Source organism: Convolutriloba macropyga, chromosome 7 (assembly GCF_964194025.1).
Source record: "Convolutriloba macropyga chromosome 7, txConMacr16.3, whole genome shotgun sequence".
Taxonomy (NCBI): domain Eukaryota; kingdom Metazoa; phylum Xenacoelomorpha; order Acoela; family Convolutidae; genus Convolutriloba; species Convolutriloba macropyga.
The window spans coordinates 36,136,140-36,159,889 of record NC_134474.1 but is presented as its reverse complement, the minus strand read 5'-3'; the positions used below and the strand labels follow the sequence as shown (position 1 = coordinate 36,159,889).

General features: G+C 31.9%; 1 protein-coding gene across 2 annotated transcripts in view; it reads left to right on the top strand.

Annotated features, from left to right (window-relative positions):
- LOC142342820 (DDB1- and CUL4-associated factor 6-like) overlaps nt 1-23,750 on the top strand; it is a 79,435-nt gene that overhangs the window by 30,489 nt on the left and 25,196 nt on the right. The window lies entirely within an intron of this gene.

Genomic DNA, 23,750 nt, shown 5'->3' with positions numbered 1-23,750 from the left:
CTCACTTTCTTTTCTCGCTTTCTTTTATCACTTTCTTTTCTCACTTTCTTTTTTCACTTTTTTTTCTCACTTTCGTTTCCACTCTCTTTTCTCATTTTCTTTTCTCATTTTTTCCTCCTTTTTTCTCACTTTCTTTTCTCACTTTCTTTTCTCTCTTTCTTTTCTCACTTTCTTTTCTCACTTACTTTTCTCCCTTTCTTTTCTCACTTTCTTTTCTCACTTTCTTTTCTCATTTTCGTTTCTCACTTTCTTTTCTCACTTTCTTATCTCACTTTCTTATCTCACTTTCTTATCTCACTTTCTTTTCTCACTTTCTTCTCTTTATTTCTTTTCTCACTTTCTTTTCTCACTTTCTTATCTCACTTTCTTATCTCACTTTCTTATCTCACTTTCTTATCTCACTTTCTTATCTCACTTTCTTATCTCACTTTCTTATCTCACTTTCTTATCTCACTTTCTTATCTCACTTTCTTTTCTCACTTTCTTCTCTTTATTTCTTTTCTCACTTTCTTTTCTCACTTTCTTATCTCACTTTCTTATCTCACTTTCTTATCTCACTTTCTTATCTCACTTTCTTATCTCACTTTCTTTTCTCACTTTCTTTTCTCACTTTCTTCTCTTTATTTCTTTTCTCACTTTCTTTTCTCACTTTCTTTTCTCACTTTCTTTTCTCACTTTCTTTTCTCACTTTCTTTTCTCACTTTCTTTTCTCACTTTCTTTTCTCATTTTCTTTTCTCACTTTCTTATCTCACTTTCTTATCTTACTTTCTTATCTCACTTTCTTATCTCACTTTCTTGTCTCTCTTTCTTTTCTCACTTTCTTTTCTGACTTTCTTTTCCAACTTTCTTTTCTCACTTTCTTTTCTCACTTTTTTTCACTTTCTTTTTCCCACTTTCTTTGCTCACTTTCTTTTCTCACTTTCTTTTCTCACTTTCTTTTCTCTTTTTCTTTTCTCACTTTCTTTTCTCCCGTTTTTTTCTCATTTTCTTTTCTTTTTTTCTTTTCTCATTTTCTTTTCTCACTTACTTTCCTCAATTTCTTTTCTCACTTTCTTTTCTCACTTTCTTTTCTCGCTTTCTTTTCTCACTTTCTTTTCTCACCTTCTTTTCTCACTTTCTTTTCTCACTTTTTTATCTCACTTTCTTATCTCACTTGCTTATCTCACTTGCTTATCTCACTTTGTTATCTCACTTTCTTATCTCACTTTCTTATCTCACTTTCTTTTCTCACTTTTTTTTCTCACTTTCTTTGCTCACTTTCTTTTCTCACTTTCTTTTCTCACTTTCTTTTCTCACTTTCTTTTCTCACTTTCTTTTCACGTTTTCTTTTCTCACTTTCTTTGCTCACTTTCTTTTCTCGCTTTCTTTTATCACTTTCTTTTCTCATTTTCTTTTTTCACTTTTTTTTCTCACTTTCGTTTCCACTCTCTTTTCTCATTTTCTTTTCTCATTTTTTCCTCCTTTTTTCTCACGTTCTTTTCTCACTTTCTTTTCTCTCTTTCTTTTCTCACTTTCTTTTCTCACTTACTTTTCTCACTTTCTTTTCTCACTTTCTTTTCTCACTTTCTTTTCTCACTTTCTTTTCTCATTTTCGTTTCTCACTTTCTTTTCTCACTTTCTTATCTCACTTTCTTATCTCACTTTCTTTTCTCACTTTCTTCTCTTTATTTCTTTTCTCACTTTCTTTTCTCTCTTTCTTTTCTCACTTTCTTTTTTCACTTACTTTTCTCACTTTCTTTTCTCACTTTCTTTTCTCAGTTTCTTTTCTCACTTTCTTTTCTCATTTTCGTTTCTCACTTTCTTTTCTCACTTTCTTTTCTCACTTTCTTTTCTCTCTTTCTTTTCTCACTTTCTTTTCACGTTTTCTTTTCTCACTTTCTTTTCTCACTTTCTTTTCTCACTTTCTTTTCTCACTTTCCTTTCTCTTTTTCTTTTCTCCTTTTCTTTTCTCACTTTCTTTTCTCGTTTTTTTTCACACTTTCTTTTCTCACTTTCTTTTCTCTCTTTCTTTTCTCACTTTCTTTTCACGTTTTCTTTTCTCACTTTCTTTTCTCACTTTCTTTTCTCATTTTCGTTTCTCACTTTCTTTTCTCACTTTCTTTTCTCTCTTTCTTTTCTCACTTTCTTTTCACGTTTTCTTTTCTCACTTTCTTTTCTCACTTTCTTTTCTCACTTTCTTTTCTCACTTACTTTTCTCACTTTCTTTTCTCACTTTCTTTTCTCACTTTCTTTTCTCACTTTCTTTTCTCAGTTTCGTTTCTCACTTTCTTTTCTCACTTTCTTTTCTCACTTTCTTTTCTCACTTTCTTTTCTCACTTTCTTTTCACGTTTTCTTTTCTCACTTTCTTTTCTCACTTTCTTTTCTCTTTTTCTTTTCTCCTTTTCTTTTCTCACTTTCTTTTCTCGTTTTTTTTCACACTTTCTTTTCTCACTTTCATTTCTCACTTCCTTGTCTCACTTTCTTTTCTCACTTTCTTTCTCACTTCCTTTTCTCGCTTTCTTTTCTCACTTTCTTTTCTCTCTTTCTTTTCTCACTTTCTTTTCTCACTTACTTTTCTCACTTTCTTTTCTCACTTTCTTTTCTCACTTTCTTTTCTCACTTTCGTTTCTCACTTTCTTTTCTCACTTTCTTTTCTCACTTTCTTTTCTCACTTTCTTTTCTCACTTTCTTTTCACGTTTTCTTTTCTCACTTTCTTTTCTCACTTTCTTTTCTCACTTTCTTTTGTCTTTTTCTTTTCTCCTTTTCTTTTCTCACTTTCTTTTCTCGTTTTTTTTCACACTTTCTTTTCTCACTTTCATTTCTCACTTCCTTGTCTCACTTTCTTTTCTCGCTTTCTTTTCTCATTTTTTTTCCTCCCTTTTTTCTATCTTTCTTTTCTCACTTTCTTTTCTCGCTTTCTTTTATCACTTTCTTTTCTCACTTTCTTTTTTCACTTTTTTTTCTCACTTTCGTTTCCACTCTCTTTTCTCATTTTCTTTTCTCATTTTTTCCTCCTTTTTTCTCACTTTCTTTTCTCACTTTCTTTTCTCTCTTTCTTTTCTCACTTTCTTTTCTCTCTTTCTTTTCTCACTTTCTTTTCTCACTTACTTTTCTCACTTTCTTTTCTCACTTTCTTTTCTCACTTTCTTTTCTCACTTTCTTTTCTCACTTTCTTTTCTCGTTTTTTTCACACTTTCTTTTCTCACTTTCATTTCTCACTTCCTTGTCTCACTTTCTTTTCTCACTTTCTTTTCTCACTTACTTTTCTCACTTTCTTTTCTCACTTACTTTTCTCACTTTCTTTTCTCATTTTCGTTTCTCACTTTCTTTTCTCACTTTCTTTTCTCACTTTCTTTTCTCACTTTCTTTTCTCACTTTCTTTTCTCACTTTCTTTTCTCACTTTCTTTTCACGTTTTCTTTTCTCATTTTCTTTTCTCACTTTCTTTTCTCACTTTCTTTTCTCTTTTTCTTTTCTCCTTTTCTTTTCTCACTTTCTTTTCTCGTTTTTTTTCACACTTTCTTTTCTCACTTTCATTTCTCACTTCCTTGTCTCACTTTCTTTTCTCACTTTCTTTCTCACTTCCTTTTCTCGCTTTCTTTTCTCACTTTCTTTTCTCACTTTCTTTTCTCACTTTCTTTTCTCACTTTCTTTTCACGTTTTCTTTTCTCACTTTCTTTTCTCACTTTCTTTTCTCACTTTCTTTTCTCTTTTTCTTTTCTCCTTTTCTTTTCTCACTTTCCTCGTTTTTTTTCACACTTTCTTTTCTCACTTTCATTTCTCACTTTCTTTTCTCACTTTCTTTCTCACTTCCTTTTCTCGCTTTCTTTTCTCATTTTTTTCCTCCCTTTTTTCTATCTTTCTTTTCTCACTTTCTTTTCTCGCTTTCTTTTATCGCTTTCTTTTCTCACTTTCTTTTTTCACTTTTTTTTCTCACTTTCGTTTCCACTCTCTTTTCTCATTTTCTTTTCTCATTTTTTCCTCCTTTTTCTCACTTTCTTTTCTCACTTTTTCTCTCTTTCTTTTCTCACTTTCTTTTCTCTCTTTCTTTTCTCACTTTCTTTTCTCACTTACTTTTCTCACTTTCTTTTCTCACTTTCTTTTCTCACTTTCTTTTCTCACTTTCTTTTGTCACTTTCTTTTCTCACTTTCTTTTCTCACTTTCTTTTCTCACTTTCTTTTCTCACTTTCTTTTCACGTTTTCTTTTCTCACTTTCTTTTCTCACTTTCTTTTCTCACTTTCTTTTCTCTTTTTCTTTTCTCCTTTTCTTTTCTCACTTTCTTTTCTCGTTTTTTTCACACTTTCTTTTCTCACTTTCATTTCTCACTTCCTTGTCTCACTCTCTTTTCTCACTTTCTTTCTCACTTCCTTTTCTCGCTTTCTTTTCTCATTTTTTCCTCCCTTTTTTCTATCTTTCTTTTCTCACTTTCTTTTCTCGCTTTCTTTTATCACTTTCTTTTCTCACTTTCTTTTTTCACTTTTTTTTCTCACTTTCGTTTCCACTCTCTTTTCTCATTTTCTTTTCTCATTTTTTCCTCCTTTTTTCTCACTTTCTTTTCTCACTTTCTTTTCTCTCTTTCTTTTCTCACTTTCTTTTCTCACTTACTTTTCTCACTTTCTTTTCACACTTTCTTTTCTCACTTTCTTTTCTCACTTTCTTTTCTCACTTTCTTTTCTCACTTTCTTCTCTTTATTTCTTTTCTCACTTTCTTTTCTCACTTTCTTTTCTCACTTTCTTTTCACGTTTTCTTTTCTCACTTTCTTTTCTCACTTTCTTTTCTCACTTTCTTTTCTCTTTTTCTTTTCTCCTTTTCTTTTCTCACTTTCTTTTCTCGTTTTTTTCACACTTTCTTTTCTCACTTTCATTTCTCACTTCCTTGTCTCACTCTCTTTTCTCACTTTCTTTCTCACTTCCTTTTCTCGCTTTCTTTTCTCATTTTTTCCTCCCTTTTTTCTATCTTTCTTTTCTCACTTTCTTTTCTCGCTTTCTTTTATCACTTTCTTTTCTCACTTTCTTTTTTCACTTTTTTTTCTCACTTTCGTTTCCACTCTCTTTTCTCATTTTCTTTTCTCATTTTTTCCTCCTTTTTTCTCACTTTCTTTTCTCACTTTCTTTTCTCTCTTTCTTTTCTCACTTTCTTTTCTCACTTACTTTTCTCACTTTCTTTTCACACTTTCTTTTCTCACTTTCTTTTCTCACTTTCTTTTCTCACTTTCTTTTCTCACTTTCTTCTCTTTATTTCTTTTCTCACTTTCTTTTCTCACTTTCTTTTCTCACTTTCTTTTCTCACTTTCTTTTCTCCTTTTCTTTTCTCAGTTTCTTTTCTCAGTTTCTTATCTCACTTTCTTATCTTACTTTCTTATCTCACTTTCTTATCTCACTTTCTTGTCTCTCTTTCTTTTCTCACTTTCTTTTCTGACTTTCTTTTCCAATTTTCTTTTCTCACTTTTTTATCTCACTTTCTTATCTCACTTGCTTATCTCACTTTCTTATCTCACTTTCTTATCTCACTTTCTTTTCTCGCTTTCTTTTCTCACTTTCTTTTCTCACTTTTCTCACTTTTTTATCTCACTTTCTTATCTTACTTGCTTATCTCACTTTCTTATCTCACTTTCTTATCTCACTTTCTTATCTCACTTTCTTATCTCACTTTCTTATCTCACTTTCTTTTCTCACTTTTTTTTCTCACTTTCTTTGCTCACTTTCTTTTCTCACTTTCTTTTCTCACTTTCTTTTCTCACTTTCTTTTCACGTTTTCTTTTCTCACTTTCTTATCTCACTTTCTTATCTCACTTTCTTTTCTCACTTTCTTCTCTTTATTTCTTTTCTCACTTTCTTTTCTCACTTTCTTTTCTCACTTTCTTTTCTCACTTTCTTTTCTCACTTTCTTATCTCACTTTCTTATCTCGCTTTCTTATCTCACTTTCTTATCTCACTTTCTTTTCTCACTTTCTTTTCTCACTTTCTTCTCTTTATTTCTTTTCTCACTTCCTTTTCTCACTTTCTTTTCTCACTTTCTTTTCTCACTTTCTTTTCTCACTTTCTTTTCTCCTTTTCTTTTCTCAGTTTCTTATCTCACTTTCTTATCTTACTTTCTTATCTCACTTTCTTATCTCACTTTCTTGTCTCTCTTTCTTTTCTCACTTTCTTTTCTGACTTTCTTTTCCAACTTTTTTTCTCACTTTTTTTCACTTTCTTTTCTCACTTTTTTATCTCACTTTCTTATCTTACTTGCTTATCTCACTTTCTTATCTCACTTTCTTATCTCACTTTCTTATCTCACTTTCTTATCTCACTTTCTTATCTCACTTTCTTATCTCACTTTCTTTTCTCACTTTCTTTTCTCACTTTCTTTTCTCACTTTCTTTTCTCACTTCCTTTTCTCACTTTCTTTTCTCACTTTCTTTTCTCACTTTCTTTTCTCCTTTTCTTTTCTCAGTTTCTTATCTCACTTTCTTATCTTACTTTCTTATCTCACTTTCTTATCTCAATTTCTTGTCTCTCTTTCTTTTCTCACTTTCTTTTCTGATTTTCTTTTCCAACTTTCTTTTCTCACTTTTTTTCACTTTCTTTTCTCACTTTTTTATCTCACTTTCTTATCTTACTTGCTTATCTCACTTTCTTATCTCACTTTCTTATCTCACTTTCTTATCTCACTTTCTTATCTCACTTTCTTATCTCACTTTCTTATCTCACTTTCTTTTCTCACTTTCTTTTCTCACTTTCTTTTCTCACTTCCTTTTCTCACTTTCTTTTCTCACTTTCTTTTCTCACTTTCTTTTCTCACTTTCTTTTCTCCTTTTCTTTTCTCAGTTTCTTATCTCACTTTCTTATCTCACTTTCTTATCTCGCTTTCTTATCTCACTTTCTTATCTCACTTTCTTTTCTCACTTTCTTTTCTCACTTTCTTCTCTTTATTTCTTTTCTCACTTCCTTTTCTCACTTTCTTTTCTCACTTTCTTTTCTCACTTTCTTTTCTCACTTTCTTTTCTCCTTTTCTTTTCTCAGTTTCTTATCTCACTTTCTTATCTCACTTTCTTTTCTCACTTTCTTCTCTTTATTTCTTTTCTCACTTTCTTTTCTCACTTTCTTTTCTCACTTTCTTTTCTCACTTTCTTTTCTCACTTTCTTATCTCACTTTCTTATCTCGCTTTCTTATCTCACTTTCTTATCTCACTTTCTTTTCTCACTTTCTTTTCTCACTTTCTTCTCTTTATTTCTTTTCTCACTTCCTTTTCTCACTTTCTTTTCTCACTTTCTTTTCTCACTTTCTTTTCTCACTTTCTTTTCTCCTTTTCTTTTCTCAGTTTCTTATCTCACTTTCTTATCTTACTTTCTTATCTCACTTTCTTATCTCACTTTCTTGTCTCTCTTTCTTTTCTCACTTTCTTTTCTGACTTTCTTTTCCAACTTTTTTTTCTCACTTTTTTTCACTTTCTTTTCTCACTTTTTTATCTCACTTTCTTATCTTACTTGCTTATCTCACTTTCTTATCTCACTTTCTTATCTCACTTTCTTATCTCACTTTCTTATCTCACTTTCTTATCTCACTTTCTTATCTCACTTTCTTATCTAACTTTCTTTTCTCACTTTCTTTTCTCACTTTCTTTTCTCACTTTCTTTTCTCACTTCCTTTTCTCACTTTCTTTTCTCACTTTCTTTTCTCACTTTCTTTTCTCCTTTTCTTTTCTCAGTTTCTTATCTCACTTTCTTATCTTACTTTCTTATCTCACTTTCTTATCTCACTTTCTTGTCTCTCTTTCTTTTCTCACTTTCTTTTCTGATTTTCTTTTCCAACTTTCTTTTCTCACTTTTTTTCACTTTCTTTTCTCACTTTTTTATCTCACTTTCTTATCTTACTTGCTTATCTCACTTTCTTATCTCACTTTCTTATCTCACTTTCCTATCTCACTTTCTTATCTCACATTCTTATCTCACTTTCTTTTCTCACTTTCTTTTCTCACTTTCTTTTCTCACTTTCTTTTCTCACTTCCTTTTCTCACTTTCTTTTCTCACTTTCTTTTCTCACTTTCTTTTCTCCTTTTCTTTTCTCAGTTTCTTATCTCACTTTCTTATCTTACTTTCTTATCTCACTTTCTTATCTCACTTTCTTGTCTCTCTTTCTTTTCTCACTTTCTTTTCTGATTTTCTTTTCCAACTTTCTTTTCTCACTTTTTTCACTTTCTTTTCTCACTTTTTTTTATCTCACTTTCTTATCTTACTTGCTTATCTCACTTTCTTATCTCACTTTCTTATCTCACTTTCTTATCTCACTTTCTTATCTCACTTTCTTATCTCACTTTCTTTTCTCACTTTTTTTTCTCACTTTCTTTGCTCACTTTCTTTTCTCACTTTCTTTTCTCACTTTCTTTTCTCACTTTCTTTTCTCACTTTCTTTTCTCACTTCCTTTTCTCACTTTCTTTTCTCACTTTCTTTTCTCACTTTCTTTTCTCACTTTCTTTTCTCCTTTTCTTTTCTCAGTTTCTTATCTCACTTTCTTATCTTACTTTCTTATCTCACTTTCTTATCTCACTTTCTTGTCTCTCTTTCTTTTCTCACTTTCTTTTCTGATTTTCTTTTCCAACTTTCTTTTCTCACTTTTTTTCACTTTCTTTTCTCACTTTTTTATCTCACTTTCTTATCTTACTTGCTTATCTCACTTTCTTATCTCACTTTCTTATCTCACTTTCTTATCTCACTTTCTTATCTCACTTTCTTTTCTCACTTTTTTTTCTCACTTTCTTTGCTCACTTTCTTTTCTCACTTTCTTTTCTCACTTTCTTTTCTCACTTTCTTTTCTCACTTTCTTTTCACGTTTTCTTTTCTCACTTTCTTATCTCACTTTCTTATCTCACTTTCTTTTCTCGCTTTCTTCTCTTTATTTCTTTTCTCACTTTCTTTTCTCACTTTCTTTTCTCACTTTCTTTTCTCACTTTCTTATCTCCCTTTCTTATCTCACTTTCTTATCTCACTTTCTTATCTCACTTTCTTATCTCACTTTCTTTTCTCACTTTCTTTTCTCACTTTTTTTCTCACTTTCTTTTCTCCTTTTCTTTTCTCAGTTTCTTATCTCACTTTCTTATCTTACTTTCTTATCTCACTTTCTTATCTCACTTTCTTGTCTCTCTTTCTTTTCTCACTTTCTTTTCTGACTTTCTTTTCCAACTTTCTTTTCTCACTTTTTTTCACTTTCTTTTCTCACTTTTTTATCTCACTTTCTTATCTTACTTGCTTATCTCACTTTCTTATCTCACTTTCTTATCTCACTTTCTTATCTCACTTTCTTATCTCACTTTCTTATCTCACTTTCTTATCTCACTTTCTTTTCACGTTTTCTTTTCTCACTTTCTTATCTCACTTTCTTATCTCACTTTCTTATCTCACTTTCTTATCTCACTTTCTTATCTCACTTTCTTTTCACGTTTTCTTTTCTCACTTTCTTATCTCACTTTCTTATCTCACTTTCTTTTCTCACTTTCTTCTCTTTATTTCTTTTCTCACTTTCTTTTCTCACTTTCTTTTCTCACTTTCTTTTCTCACTTTCTTTTCTCACTTTCTTTTCTCACTTTCTTATCTCACTTTCTTATCTCACTTTCTTATCTCACTTTCTTATCTCACTTTCTTATCTCACTTTCTTTTCTCACTTTCTTTTCTCACTTTCTTTTCTCACTTTCTTTGCTCACTTTCTTATCTTACTTGCTTATCTCACTTTCTTATCTCACTTTCTTATCTCACTTTCTTATCTCACTTTCTTATCTCACTTTCTTATCTCACTTTCTTATCTCACTTTCTTTTCACGTTTTCTTTTCTCACTTTCTTATCTCACTTTCTTATCTCACTTTCTTTTCTCACTTTCTTCTCTTTATTTCTTTTCTCACTTTCTTTTCTCACTTTCTTTTCTCACTTTCTTTTCTCACTTTCTTTTCTCACTTTCTTTTCTCACTTTCTTATCTCACTTTCTTATCTCACTTTCTTATCTCACTTTCTTATCTCACTTTCTTATCTCACTTTCTTTTCTCACTTTCTTTTCTCACTTTCTTTTCTCACTTTCTTTGCTCACTTTCTTTTCTCACTTTCTTTTCTCACTTTCTTTTCTCACTTTCTTTTCTCACTTTCTTTTCTCACTTTCTTTTCACGTTTTCTTTTCTCACTTTCTTATCTCACTTTCTTATCTCACTTTCTTTTCTCACTTTCTTCTCTTTATTTCTTTTCTCACTTTCTTTTCTCACTTTCTTTTCTCACTTTCTTTTCTCACTTTCTTTTCTCACTTTCTTTTCTCACTTTCTTATCTCACTTTCTTATCTCACTTTCTTATCTCACTTTCTTATCTCACTTTCTTATCTCACTTTCTTATCTCACTTTCTTTTCTCACTTTCTTTTCTCACTTTCTTTTCTCACTTTCTTCTCTTTATTTCTTTTCTCACTTCCTTTTCTCACTTTCTTTTCTCACTTTCTTTTCTCACTTTCTTTTCTCACTTTCTTTTCTCCTTTTCTTTTCTCAGTTTCTTATCTCACTTTCTTATCTTACTTTCTTATCTCACTTTCTTATCTCACTTTCTTGTCTCTCTTTCTTTTCTCACTTTCTTTTCTGACTTACTTTTCCAACTTTCTTTTCTCACTTTTTTTCACTTTCTTTTTCCCACTTTCTTTGCTCACTTTGTTTTCTCACTTTCTTTTCTCCCGTTCTTTTCTCATTTTCTTTTCTCTTTTTCTTTTCTCATTTTCTTTTCTCACTTACTTTCCTCAATTTCTTTTCTCACTTTCTTTTCTCACTTTCTTTTCTCACTTTCTTTTCTCACTTTCTTTTCTCGCTTTCTTTTCTCACTTTCTTTTCTCACTTTCTTTTCTCACTTTCTTTTCTCACTTTTTTATCTCACTTTCTTATCTCACTTGCTTATCTCACTTTCTTATCTCACTTTCTTATCTCACTTTCTTTTCTCACTTTCTTTTCTCACTTTCTTTTCTCACTTTTTTTCTCACTTTCTTTGCTCAATTTCTTTTCTCACTTTCTTTTCTCACTTTCTTTTCTCACTTTCTTTTCTCGCTTTCTTTTCTCACTTTCTTTTCTCACTTTCTTTTCTCACTTTCTTTTCTCACTTTCTTTTCTCACTTTCTTATCTCACTTTCTTATCTCACTTTCTTATCTCTCTTTCTTTTCTCACTTTCTTTTCTCACTTTCTTTTCACGTTTTCTTTTCTCACTTTCTTATCTCACTTTCTTATCTCACTTTCTTTTCTCACTTTCTTCTCTTTATTTCTTTTCTCACTTTCTTTTCTCACTTTCTTTTCTCACTTTCTTTTCTCACTTTCTTTTCTCACTTTCTTCTCTTTATTTCTTTTCTCACTTCCTTTTCTCACTTTCTTTTCTCACTTTCTTTTCTCACTTTCTTTTCTCACTTTCTTTTCTCCTTTTCTTTTCTCAGTTTCTTATCTCACTTTCTTATCTTACTTTCTTATCTCACTTTCTTGTCTCTCTTTCTTTTCTCACTTTCTTTTCTGACTTACTTTTCCAACTTTCTTTTCTCACTTTTTTTCACTTTCTTTTTCCCACTTTCTTTGCTCACTTTGTTTTCTCACTTTCTTTTCTCCCGTTCTTTTCTCATTTTCTTTTCTCTTTTTCTTTTCTCATTTTCTTTTCTCACTTACTTTCCTCAATTTCTTTTCTCACTTTCTTTTCTCACTTTCTTTTCTCACTTTCTTTTCTCACTTTCTTTTCTCGCTTTCTTTTCTCACTTTCTTTTCTCACTTTCTTTTCTCACTTTCTTTTCTCACTTTTTTATCTCACTTTCTTATCTCACTTGCTTATCTCACTTTCTTATCTCACTTTCTTATCTCACTTTCTTTTCTCACTTTCTTTTCTCACTTTCTTTTCTCACTTTTTTTCTCACTTTCTTTGCTCAATTTCTTTTCTCACTTTCTTTTCTCACTTTCTTTTCTCACTTTCTTTTCTCACTTTCTTTTCTCACTTTCTTTTCTCACTTTCTTTTCTCACTTTCTTTTCTCACTTTCTTTTCTCACTTTCTTATCTCACTTTCTTATCTCACTTTCTTATCTCTCTTTCTTTTCTCACTTTCTTTTCTCACTTTCTTTTCACGTTTTCTTTTCTCACTTTCTTATCTCACTTTCTTATCTCACTTTCTTTTCTCACTTTCTTCTCTTTATTTCTTTTCTCACTTTCTTTTCTCACTTTCTTTTCTCACTTTCTTTTCTCACTTTCTTTTCTCACTTTCTTTTCTCACTTTCTTATCTCACTTTCTTATCTCACTTTCTTATCTCACTTTCTTATCTCACTTTCTTATCTCACTTTCTTTTCTCACTTTCTTCTCTTTATTTCTTTTCTCACTTCCTTTTCTCACTTTCTTTTCTCACTTTCTTTTCTCAATTTCTTTTCTCCTTTTCTTTTCTCAGTTTCTTATCTCACTTTCTTATCTTACTTTCTTATCTCACTTTCTTATCTCACTTTCTTGTCTCTCTTTCTTTTCTCACTTTCTTTTCTGACTTTCTTTTCCAACTTTCTTTTCTCACATTTTTCACTTTCTTTTTCCCACTTTCTTTGCTCACTTTGTTTTCTCACTTTCTTTTCTCACTTTCTTTTCTCCCGTTCTTTTCTCATTTTCTTTTTTCTTTTTCTTTTCTCATTTTCTTTTCTCACTTACTTTCCTCAATTTCTTTTCTCACTTTCTTTTCTCACTTTCTTTTCTCACTTTCTTTTCTCACTTTCTTTTCTCGCTTTCTTTTCTCACTTTCTTTTCTCACTTTCTTTTCTCACTTTCTTTTCTCACTTTTTTATCTCACTTTCTTATCTCACTTGCTTATCTCACTTTCTTATCTCACTTTCTTATCTCACTTTCTTTTCTCACTTTCTTTTCTCACTTTCTTTTCTCACTTTTTTTCTCACTTTCTTTGCTCAATTTCTTTTCTCACTTTCTTTTCTCAGTTTCTTATCTCACTTTCTTATCTTACTTTCTTATCTCACTTTCTTATCTCACTTTCTTGTCTCTTTCTTTTCTCACTTTCTTTTCTGACTTTCTTTTCCAACTTTCTTTTCTCACTTTTTTTCACTTTCTTTTTCCCACTTTCTTTGCTCACTTTGTTTTCTCACTTTCTTTTCTCACTTTCTTTTCTCTTTTTCTTTTCTCACTTTCTTTTCTCCCGTTCTTTTCTCATTTTCTTTTCTCTTTTTCTTTTCTCATTTTCTTTTCTCACTTACTTTCCTCAATTTCTTTTCTCACTTTCTTTTCTCACTTTCTTTTCTCACTTTCTTTTCTCACTTTCTTTTCTCGCTTTCTTTTCTCACTTTCTTTTCTCACTTTCTTTTCTCACTTTTTTATCTCACTTTCTTATCTCACTTGCTTATCTCACTTTCTTATCTCACTTTCTTATCTCACTTTCTTATCTTACTTTCTTTTCTCACTTTCTTTGCTCACTATCTTTTCTCACTTTTTTTCTCACTTTCTTTGCTCAATTTCTTTTCTCACTTTCTTTTCTCACTTTCTTTTCTCACTTTCTTTTCTCACTTTCTTTTCTCACTTTCTTCTCTCACTTTCTTTTCTCACTTTCTTATCTCACTTTCTTATCTCACTTTCTTATCTCTCTTTCTTTTCTCACTTTCTTTTCTCACTTTCTTTTCTCACTTTCTTTTCTCACTTTCTTTTCTCACTTTCTTTTCTCACTTTTTTACCTCACTTTCTTATCTCACCTTCTTATCTCACTTTCTTATCTCACTTTCTTATCTCACTTTCTTTTCTCACTTTCTTTTCTCACTTTCTTTTCTCACTTTCTTTTCTCACTTTCTTTTCTCACTTTCTTTTCTCACTTTCTTTTCTCACTTGCTTTTCTCGCTTTCTTTTCTCATTTTTCCTCCCCTTTTTTCTAACTTTCTTTTCTCACTTTCTTTTCTCACTTTCTTTTCTCACTTTCTTTTCTCACTTTCTTTTCACGTTTTCTTTTCTCACTTTCTTTTCTCACTTTCTTTTCTCACTTTCTTTTCTCGTTTTTTTCACACTTTCTTTTCTCACTTTCATTTCTCACTTCCTTGTCTCACTTTCTTTTCTCACTTTCTTTCTCACTTCCTTTTCTCGCTTTCTTTTCTCATTTTTTTCCTCCCTTTTTTCTATCTTTCTTTTCTCACTTTCTTTTCTCGCTTTCATTTCTCACTTCCTTGTCTCACTTTCTTTTCTCACTTTCTTTCTCACTTCCTTTTCTCGCTTTCTTTTCTCATTTTTTTCCTCCCTTTTTTCTATCTTTCTTTTATCACTTTCTTTTCTCACTTTCTTTTTTCACTTTTTTTTCTCACTTTCGTTTCCACTCTCTTTTTTCATTTTCTTTTCTCATTTTTTCCTCCTTTTTTCTCACTTTCTTTTCTCACTTTCTTTTCTCTCTTTCTTTTCTCACTTTCTTTTCTCACTTACTTTTCTCACTTTCTTTTCTCACTTTCTTTTCTCACTTTCCTATCTCACTTTCTTATCTCACTTTCTTATCTCACTTTCTTTTCTCACTTTCTTCTCTTTATTTCTTTTCTCACTTTCTTTTCTCACTTTCTTTTCTAACTTTCTTTTCTCACTTTCTTTTCTCACTTTCTTATCTCACTTTCTCATCTCACTTTCTTATCTCACTTTCTTATCTCACTTTCTTATCTCACTTTCTTATCTCACTTTCTTTTCTCACTTTCTTTTCTCAATTTCTTCTCTTTATTTCTTTTCTCACTTTCTTTTCTCACTTTCTTTTCTCACTTTCTTTTCTCACTTTCTTTTCTCCTTTTCTTTTCTCATTTTCTTATCTCACTTTCTTATCTTACTTTCTTATCTCACTTTCTTATCTCACTTTCTTGTCTCTCTTTCTTTTCTCTTTCTTTTCTGACTTTCTTTTCCAACTTTCTTTTCTCACTTTCTTTTCTCTTTTTCTTTTCTCACTTTCTTTTCTCCCGTTCTTTTCTCATTTTCTTTTCTCTTTTTCTTTTCTCATTTTCTTTTCTCACTTACTTTCCTCACTTATCTCACTTTCTTATCTCACTTTCTTATCTCACTTTCTTTTCTCACTTTCTTTTCTCACTTTCTTTTCTCACTTTCTTTTCTCACTTTCTTTTCTCACTTTCTTTTCTCACTTTCTTTTCTCACTTTCTTTTCGCACTTTCTTTTCTCACTTTCTTTTCTCACTTTCTTTTCTCACTTTCTTTTCTCACTTTCTTTTCTCACTTTCTTTTCTCACTTTCTTATCTCACTTTCTTATCTCAACTTCTTATCTCACTTTCTTATCTCTCTTTCTTTTCTCACTTTCTTTTCTCACTTTCTTTTCCAACTTTCTTTTCTCACTTTCTTTTCTCACTTTTTTTGCACTTTCTTTTTCCCACTTTCTTTGCTCACTTTCTTTTCTCACTTTCTTTTCTCACTTTCTTTTCTCTTTTTCTTTTGTCTTTTTCTTTTCTCTTTTTCTTTTCTCACTTTCTTTTCTCGTTTTTTTCTCACTTTCTTTTCTCACTTCCATTTCTCACTTGCTTTTCCCACTTTCTTTCTAACTTCCTTTTCTCGCTTTCTTTTCTCATTTTTTTCCTCCTTTTTTTTCTAACTTTCTTTTCTCACTTTCCTCACTTTCTTTTCTCACTTTCTTTTCACACTTTCTTTTCTCACTTACTTTTCTCACTTTCTTTTCTCACTTTCTTTTCTCACTTTCTCTTATCACTTTCTTTTCTCACTTTCTGTTCTCACTTTCTTTTCTCATTTTTTCCTCACTTTCTTTTCCCACTTTGTTCTCCCACTTTCTTTTCTCACTTTTTCTCAATTTCTCTTACTTTCTTTTCTCACTTTCTTTAAGCACGAATTTTAGATTGTATGTGACGACCTCATCTACTGTAATAGATTGTTAATTTTCACCTCCAATTACGATGGAGGTAGATTGGCCAAGTCCTTCACTTGGACACGTTTGGACTTTTCATCTCCAGCTTTCGCGCTCCCAGTTGGTCGGCACTTGCAGCACATGTAATGCTGCAAGCGCTCCCAGTTGGTGCTGCAGGCGCTCCCAGTTGGTCGGCACTTGCAGCACTTTCAGCTGTAAGTGCCGCAGCTCTTTTGAGTATGGGGAGATGAATCGTTCATTCGTGTTTGGGTGTTGGACTTGGAATTTATAGGTAATTTGGGAGTATAAAATGTGATCTCGAAAGATGCGATTTTTTTCGAAAAATTAGGATTTAATTCTCATCCGCTCTTTGCCTGTTTTACCGCACCTTAAACATATAGATTAATGTTTTATATGAGTTGCGCTCTGCTAACATGTAGAAGTTCGTTATCTGTACAAGTCTTAGCGGTACTTAAATTTGCAAGATATCTCAGCCAATTAAGTCTTTAATAAAAAAATTGGTGTTACTTGGGGTAATATACTAAACCAAACACATCGGTAACGTAACGTAATACCTCTGGCTGTTGAAGGATGGGCATGGCTTACAGCCCGAGCTGGTACGGAAAAATCTCAATTTTAAACCTATTCTTTTAAATGATTTTTTTGCGATGCTTTTGCGGGCCTGCTAGTTTCATCTGAAGTGCGTGCGTGACGTCATTTTTTGCTCTTAGTGAAGCGAAATTTTTTAATTGCTCTTGAACGCAGTTCATAGCAATTATTGTAAACGTGTGTGTCTTTTTTATGCAAATCTTTCGCTTGACAATTTTGCGCTTTTCTTCTAGAACATTCTTTGACTTCTCAAGTGACTTTTTCACGCTTTCTTTCATCATTTTTGAGTGGTCTCTAGTGCTCCGAAGTTGATAATATAGAATCGGTTGCGGCGTAGTAGAAAGAAATGACTTGTAGCGCAGTGGTTAGTGAGGGTGGCCATGGATCGAGAGGTCAGTGGTTCGAATCCCGGTGGGGTTAAAGTTTTTTCCACCCATAAAGAAAAATTGATCTAGGCTAGAGCCCCTGATGAATTAAATTGCCTCGCCTGTCGTTCAAGAGCAATTCTTCCGACATTTGTCGGTTTATGTTTTTTTTCATTCGCGTGATTAAATTTTTGGTCACACTTGACTTACCTCACTCTCAGAAATGACTTCATCACTTTGAAATTGACTTTTATTTACTTTAATTCAAAGAGATAAGGTCAAATGGGTGTGTGTCACTCTAAATGAAGGTTATTAGAGAGCAGCTAATAGAGGAAGCAAGAACTTATACAGATTTTTAATCAAAATAGAACATATCAGCCTTCAATAAAACGAATTTCTTTGATCTGTCTTTTTTACTGTTTTTTTGAGAATGCAGAGCTACGAAGCTATTGCGGCTGTTTTCTGGCAATCTGCCATCTATGTTTTTTTTTTCAAAACAGTTTGCTAGTTTTAATTTTTTTTCAACCAAAGTGATTTTCCTTAACTATAGTAACCCCTAATTGTACGTTAGAAAGCTTCTTGACCATCGAAAGCATTAAAGTAGAAGCAATTTTGAGCTATTTATGTCATTTTGCCTTCTTACACGGTTGTTTTGTATCGTTCTTCCACTTGTTTTGTATTCCGAGAGTTTGGTTTTAGAGTATTTTTTTGCAAACTCTTCTTTTGATAGCTATTAATTTACTGGTTGGTTAGATTTTTGTGAACAAATTTTGGCCTCTTTCTGCCTATTTCTTTCGTTTTTGTGCTTTTTAAGATACATTTTAAATTTAAATTCATTATATTTTGTCTATTTGCAATTATATGGGCTGTTACAACAGGAGATATTTGAAACTTAGGCCAATTTGCACTGAAATAAACGATGTAATTTGTGTTTCATCGCTCTCAAACAAAGTTTGTAGAAATTATATTAGTCATGTTGGTCTTTTTTATGCGCTTTTTCACTCGACCGATTTGTCGTCTGACCTATTTGACTTTTTGTCATCAAAAACGGGATGAACAGGTAGCACCAAGCGGGCATTAGCCTTTCAGCTCACTAGTATCAAAGTATGAGATTCACCAGAAACTGTTTGCAGACTTATACTTATGGTGTGAAGGGCGGTTCTTAGAGGTTGACCCCCCACCCCCACAACAACCCCCGCCCCACTACGCTCACCTCACACCCCTTCAATTATGATAAAGTTAGCCTAACAAAACCTAGCTAGTTACTGACGAAGTCAACCGCTTGCCGTTCGTTTGAGGGCAATTGGCTCCGACGTTAGTCGGTTACGTTATTTTAAGTTTGCTTTTTTACATTTCTGGGTAGTTTTGCTGTTTAGTGGGTCTTATTGGTAACCACTGGTTGATTACGTTTGGTTTGACAAGATTCATCAGCTGAAAATTTTGGAAAAAACTTGCGAAAATTGTTCAGGAGAAAGATATTAGGTTTCATTTTTCCTCAGTTTTTCATTCTAGAATTGATTTGTGAAAACGTTCAGTTAAAATCAGAAAACAGTTGATATTGTTTTTCGTAACGTTTTGACTGGAGCATAAATTCATTTTGACATCGATGCGATCTTTCTGTTATGTTATTTCATAATGATTTTTGAGTGAATTTGAAACAGGAAATACCACCCTTCTAAATTTTGTAGTGGTTTGACTGCTAAAAAAATTTGAAAACCGGAGCAAAAACTGTGTTTTTTTGTTGATACCCTTGTTTTAAAGAGCCATTATTTGACGTGTGATGTGAAAAAAAATCCTAAGGGTTCAAAGATTTTTTTCATGCATCGTTCCCAGAATTTTTTTTGCTTTTCATTTTTTTCTGTCTAGAGTTCTAAAAAGGCAATTAAGACAATGAAAGTTTCCTTCGACAGTCTTTTGAGTTTTTAGGTCAATAATCTAAGTTTTATGCTAATTTGGAGGTTTTTAATTCATTTTGCTAATGTTTAATCAGTTTTTTGCGCATTGCTGGCTTTGATTGCTCTCATTGTGAATTGAATAGCCGCTCATTGCAGGACATGCTTTTTGAGGTATCAATTTTGTGCGTTTTTTTATAGCGCTAAATGGTATTTGTGTTGAGAAAATTGACAGAAATTTGAAACTTTTTGCCAATTTCTCGCAGTTTTTCGACTTCTGCTCAATTAGACATGCTTGTGAGCATACCAGCTTTCCTATTACTGCGTGAGTTTTTTACTGATCCAAGTTTGATTAGGAAAGATGTATTGTGTTGGGTTTTATGCGCTCTTCTATTTTACAACCAAAAATAATTTCCAGTTTAGTTTGTTTTTGCGGCTAACTATTTCAATTACTGCCTTTATTGCTTTTTTGTTTTTTTATTGAGTTTCCTAGCGTGTAATAGTATTTTGAAAGGGTTGCTTTTAGCAGGGATGACTCCGCGAGTTGCTCCGGAATTCTTGAGGCTATGTTTTTTGTCGATATTTTTGGAGTTTATAAGGATGTAAGATGCACTTGCTAGTGTTTTGATCATTGAGCGAATTAAAGAGAAGAGAGGAGTTTTGGATCATACCGCATTTTGAGAAAGAACAAAAAAGTATATTAGAAAATTGTTTCGCCAAGTGAGCAATTTTTTGTTTGATTATGTGAGGATAATTTTTTATCGCATAATTCCAAGCATGATTTTTCCGAGCCATATTAACAGGCAATTGTACGTATGGGAGCTTTTTCGCGAGTCACAATCATATGTTAGACTTCTATATGAAATCTTGATTATTTTCGGTATTATTTTCGCGCTTTCGCACGTTTTTTTAGAGGTTTTTTTAATTCTTTTTAGGTTTTTTTCAATCTTAGGTAAATTTTAGTTTTTAATTTTTTTAATTAAATTTGCTGAACTTTTGATTTTATTGATTTTAATATAAGTTTGCTTAAGCCGACGAAAAAGGCTAAACATAGTCAATTGTTTGCTGACTTGTATTTTGAATTGCCTATTTCTTCTGTTTTCTGGCTTTCAGTATAGTTAATGATGTTCATTTGTTTATTTAGTTTTGATGAGTATTGTTACTGAGTGAAAAAAATTTTGCAGTTTTTATAGTTTTTGTTTTTTATGTTACTGAGTGAAATTTTTGCTGCTTTTTGTAGTCTTGTTTTTTGCTTATGTTTGAAGTGTTTTCGACTGTTTAGCGATGATTACTCATGAACCGTTTATTAATAGGCTTTGAGAAAACTTATGAGACTACACCACTTTTTATAGAATATTACTAAAAATAACAGGATTTTTGATTTTTTCAATTACTTCATTTCCAAATTTTTTTCTTGGTCTATTTTGTTTTTTTATCATGTGGTAGTCATATGGTAATTTTAAGCACACTATACCAGACAATCTGATATAAACAAGGTATGTAGTCGCAAGTCGTGGAAATTTTCAAATAAGGTAACATCTTATTTTGCTTTTCTGTAAGATTTTTTTCTATTTCAGACTTTGAGCTGTCTAAAGTAATTTTCTGGTCACTAGTTTATCAAGGTATTTATTAGGTATTGTTACTAAAAGGTGACACTTCAAGGTCATATAGTGAAGTTCATATAATAGAATAAATGATTACGTAATTTTTCCAGGTTTTCTAGTTTTTTGCATCTTTTAATTGGCGGGGCATTGTCTTGGTTACGCCGCTACTCGAACAGAAAAAATTAAAAGGGTTGATTCAGAATAGTTGCTGTAAATCTTCATTTAGCATTTTGATGGAAATTTTTTAAACAAAGTTTTGTTTCTTTTTCTGGTTATCTGCTACGTTTGGAAAGTGCGTTAAGTATAGTTTCTTTTGCTTTTGCTATTTTTGAGGCTTTGTTTAGTTATCATTTTTGACTGCATTGGGACTGCAGTCTGATGCATTTTTTTGTACATGAAAGTAGGAGCAAATTTTTTTTATTCAAAAAAAATTGTAGCTTTACAGAGAGAGGGTTGATGAGAATAACAAAAAATCAGTTCACTTTACAGCATCTTTATGCGCTGTCTTTAAATGAAACATGAACACCTTGACTAAACCACCTTTTCTATGGTTAATTGGGCTTGCATAAACGCTGATAAGTAAACTGCGAAGAGGACATATATTAACAAGTGCTTTGCAACAATCACTTCAGTTTCCTAATTTTAATTGGAGTTTTGTATCGTACCTATATCATCTAAAGCGTGATTTTCTTTGACTCTTTGAAATATTTAGCCACATCCCAAGCATTTTGACCAACTTTATTCTTTAATGTATTTCTTTGGCGTGGAGCCACATGTTTTTATTCTCCTGCTTAACAAAGATTGGGATTGGTAAATTACGGTATTCGATACCCTAAATAGATATCCGATAAAGAAAATCGCTAATCCGTGCTCTTGACATTTTTTGTTCAGTTAATGCGTTTTTGGTTATTGTTTTGCTGCTAATTTATTGAATAAGCTTTGCTTATGTTACTGCGAAGGTTAACTGTGAATAAAATAACATCAGACTGGACTTGTCCACCAAGGGATCGAACATGGAACGGTACTGGGACTACTTTTCTTTAATCTATATGTAAACAATTTAGAAATAAAAACGCGCGAAGTCAGTCAAACGCGGATGTTGCTGTCTTTCTAACAATCCAGCGCAACCGTAATGTCCGTTAAAAAACTCACTTGAAAACTCTAAGTAGTTTATGTGAGACTACTTGCTTTGAAAACTCAATAGAGGTGTTATACTAGCCTACTCTATATCACTGACTCTAAAGCTGAACGCCGATAAGACTAAATGAGCTCTATCAATTTGAAGCTAAGCATGTGCTCTCCAAAATGTCCCCAGGTTCTAAATGTTTATACAAATTGAGAGACTGCCTACCACAGAAAAATACTTCCTATTAAGATTGTCTAGTAATTATCCATTTAAATTATCCGGACGTACTTCGGGGCTCTATTGAACAGCCTAAAAACAACTTCACTGAGCCTTAGATATACAGCTATAGAACAGCTATGTTACAAATTAACTTTCGTTTCCCCTCTTTTGACAACTATATCTCGCTATTTAATTTTGACTTTCATCAACATCAAAAAACTGGAAAATTTATTCATCAATTAGCAGGGGCAAATATTACGACAAACGCTTATTCCAAAGAGGTCTTGGTGTTTAAAACAAGTTGCCCTAAAATTTTCTATTCTATCGTCGTAATTACGCTGCTCTCAAAAATTCGATTTTCTTTGAACAGTTCACCGCTAAATTTCAAACGCATAATTATGGGAATGTTTCATGGCGTAACTTCAAGTTTTGTTTCTCGTATCACAAAATAATGTTGGTTGCTTCTTCAATGTAAAAAGTCATTATTTATTGTTTTAATCTGTCCTTAAACTTCGTGATCTATTAAGATGCAAAAATCTCTTGCTTTTTGTAAGTTTTTGATTTGTGATTTTATATGTAAAACTAAATACACTGCTTTAGTCAGAAGAAATTCAGTGTTTTTTTATAATACTCGATCAAAGGCAATGCAGTTTGATGAGATTTTTCGGACAATTTTTCAAGTGCAAGTTTGTCATCTTAAGTTTTCTAAATTAGCAGAGTATAATGTTCTTGGTTTTAACAACGCGCGCGATATCTCAAAACCTTAATACGGTGAAATTTTCTGGAAAATGGTTGTTGACAGTTATTAAGCTGAAACTTAGCGGTATTCTTGCTGGCTGCTGCAAATTTTGTTCATGTGCTGTAATATATCGGGAATTTGGATTTGCGTGGTATGACCACTTCTCAGTTAAGTGAATTTAAACAGCTGAAAGCTAAACGTTGTTCTATTTACGAATCAATGGCTAGTAGTGGATTTCTATCAGTTTCATACGAATAGAAAAGGAATTGGTCTTTGGTTTCTTACTAGTCGCATATTATTGAAAAGGATGTAGAGGCTAATGTGTTGAGCGAAACGCAAAGGCTGAGAATAAAAAACATTTTTGTTCAGGCTCTGTTCTTAACGAGAACGGGAAAGATAGCTGTGAAAATAGCTGTGTATGAGAAAAGTAGCTGTGTTCGCGTGTGGGATTTTCAAAGCAGTATGGTAAACTAGTAACACACTTATTTTATCAGCTAATTGCGCGTTTTTGAGTTTTTTTAGACCAACTTTATTTTGTGCTGTTTTTGCCTTTTGTTTCTTTTGCTGCTTTGGACATATTTTAGCGGTTTTCTCGTCTTTTTGTTTTTTGCAGGCTCAGGGGGGGGCTTTTTGGTTGCAATTACTTTTTCCGATTATTTTTTGACCTTTTGTTTTGATGGCAGTCCACTTTTCTGTTTTTTATTAAAGAAAGTTGATAAATTCAATGAATTTTTGCCTATTTTTCAAGGTATTTGCAATGTTTTTGTTTATATTGGTGTTAAGATAAGTTTTGTGTGTACGATTATATTTAGAACTGCTTCATGGATTTTGTTGCTTGTTTTTTACTTTTTTTATCAGTTTATTGAATGTTCGAGGGGTCAGTTTTCTTGAAATAAATAAAAAAAAATTTCAAAAAAATGGTGTAAATCCTATTGTAAATAAAAATTGTTTTTTTTTTACTTCCGTTGATAATTGTTGTAATTAATTGCTCTTGAACGTAGTTCATAGCAATTATTGTAAACGTATGTGTGTGTCTTTTTTTATGCAAAATTTTCGCTTGACAATTTTGACTTTTCGAGTGACTTTTACGCCCTTGACTTTTTGCATTTCGCGTGATCTAAAATTCTCTCTCAATCACAATTTCAAGCAGCTGAACTCAATTGGTGGCAATTTAATACTAAAAGTCAAATGAAAAGTGCGCCGAAACTGGTGTCATTTTTTACTTCAAATCTTAAAAGTGGCATATGTTAACCTCTAATGTGGTTATTTGAAGCCCACTATAGAACTTCTTAGTCCCATTTAGGCTCCCCCTCCCCCCCCCCCGACTGAAGCAGGCTGCAATTGATTAGAGCTCCCACTAGTCGTTCAAGAGCAATTCTTCC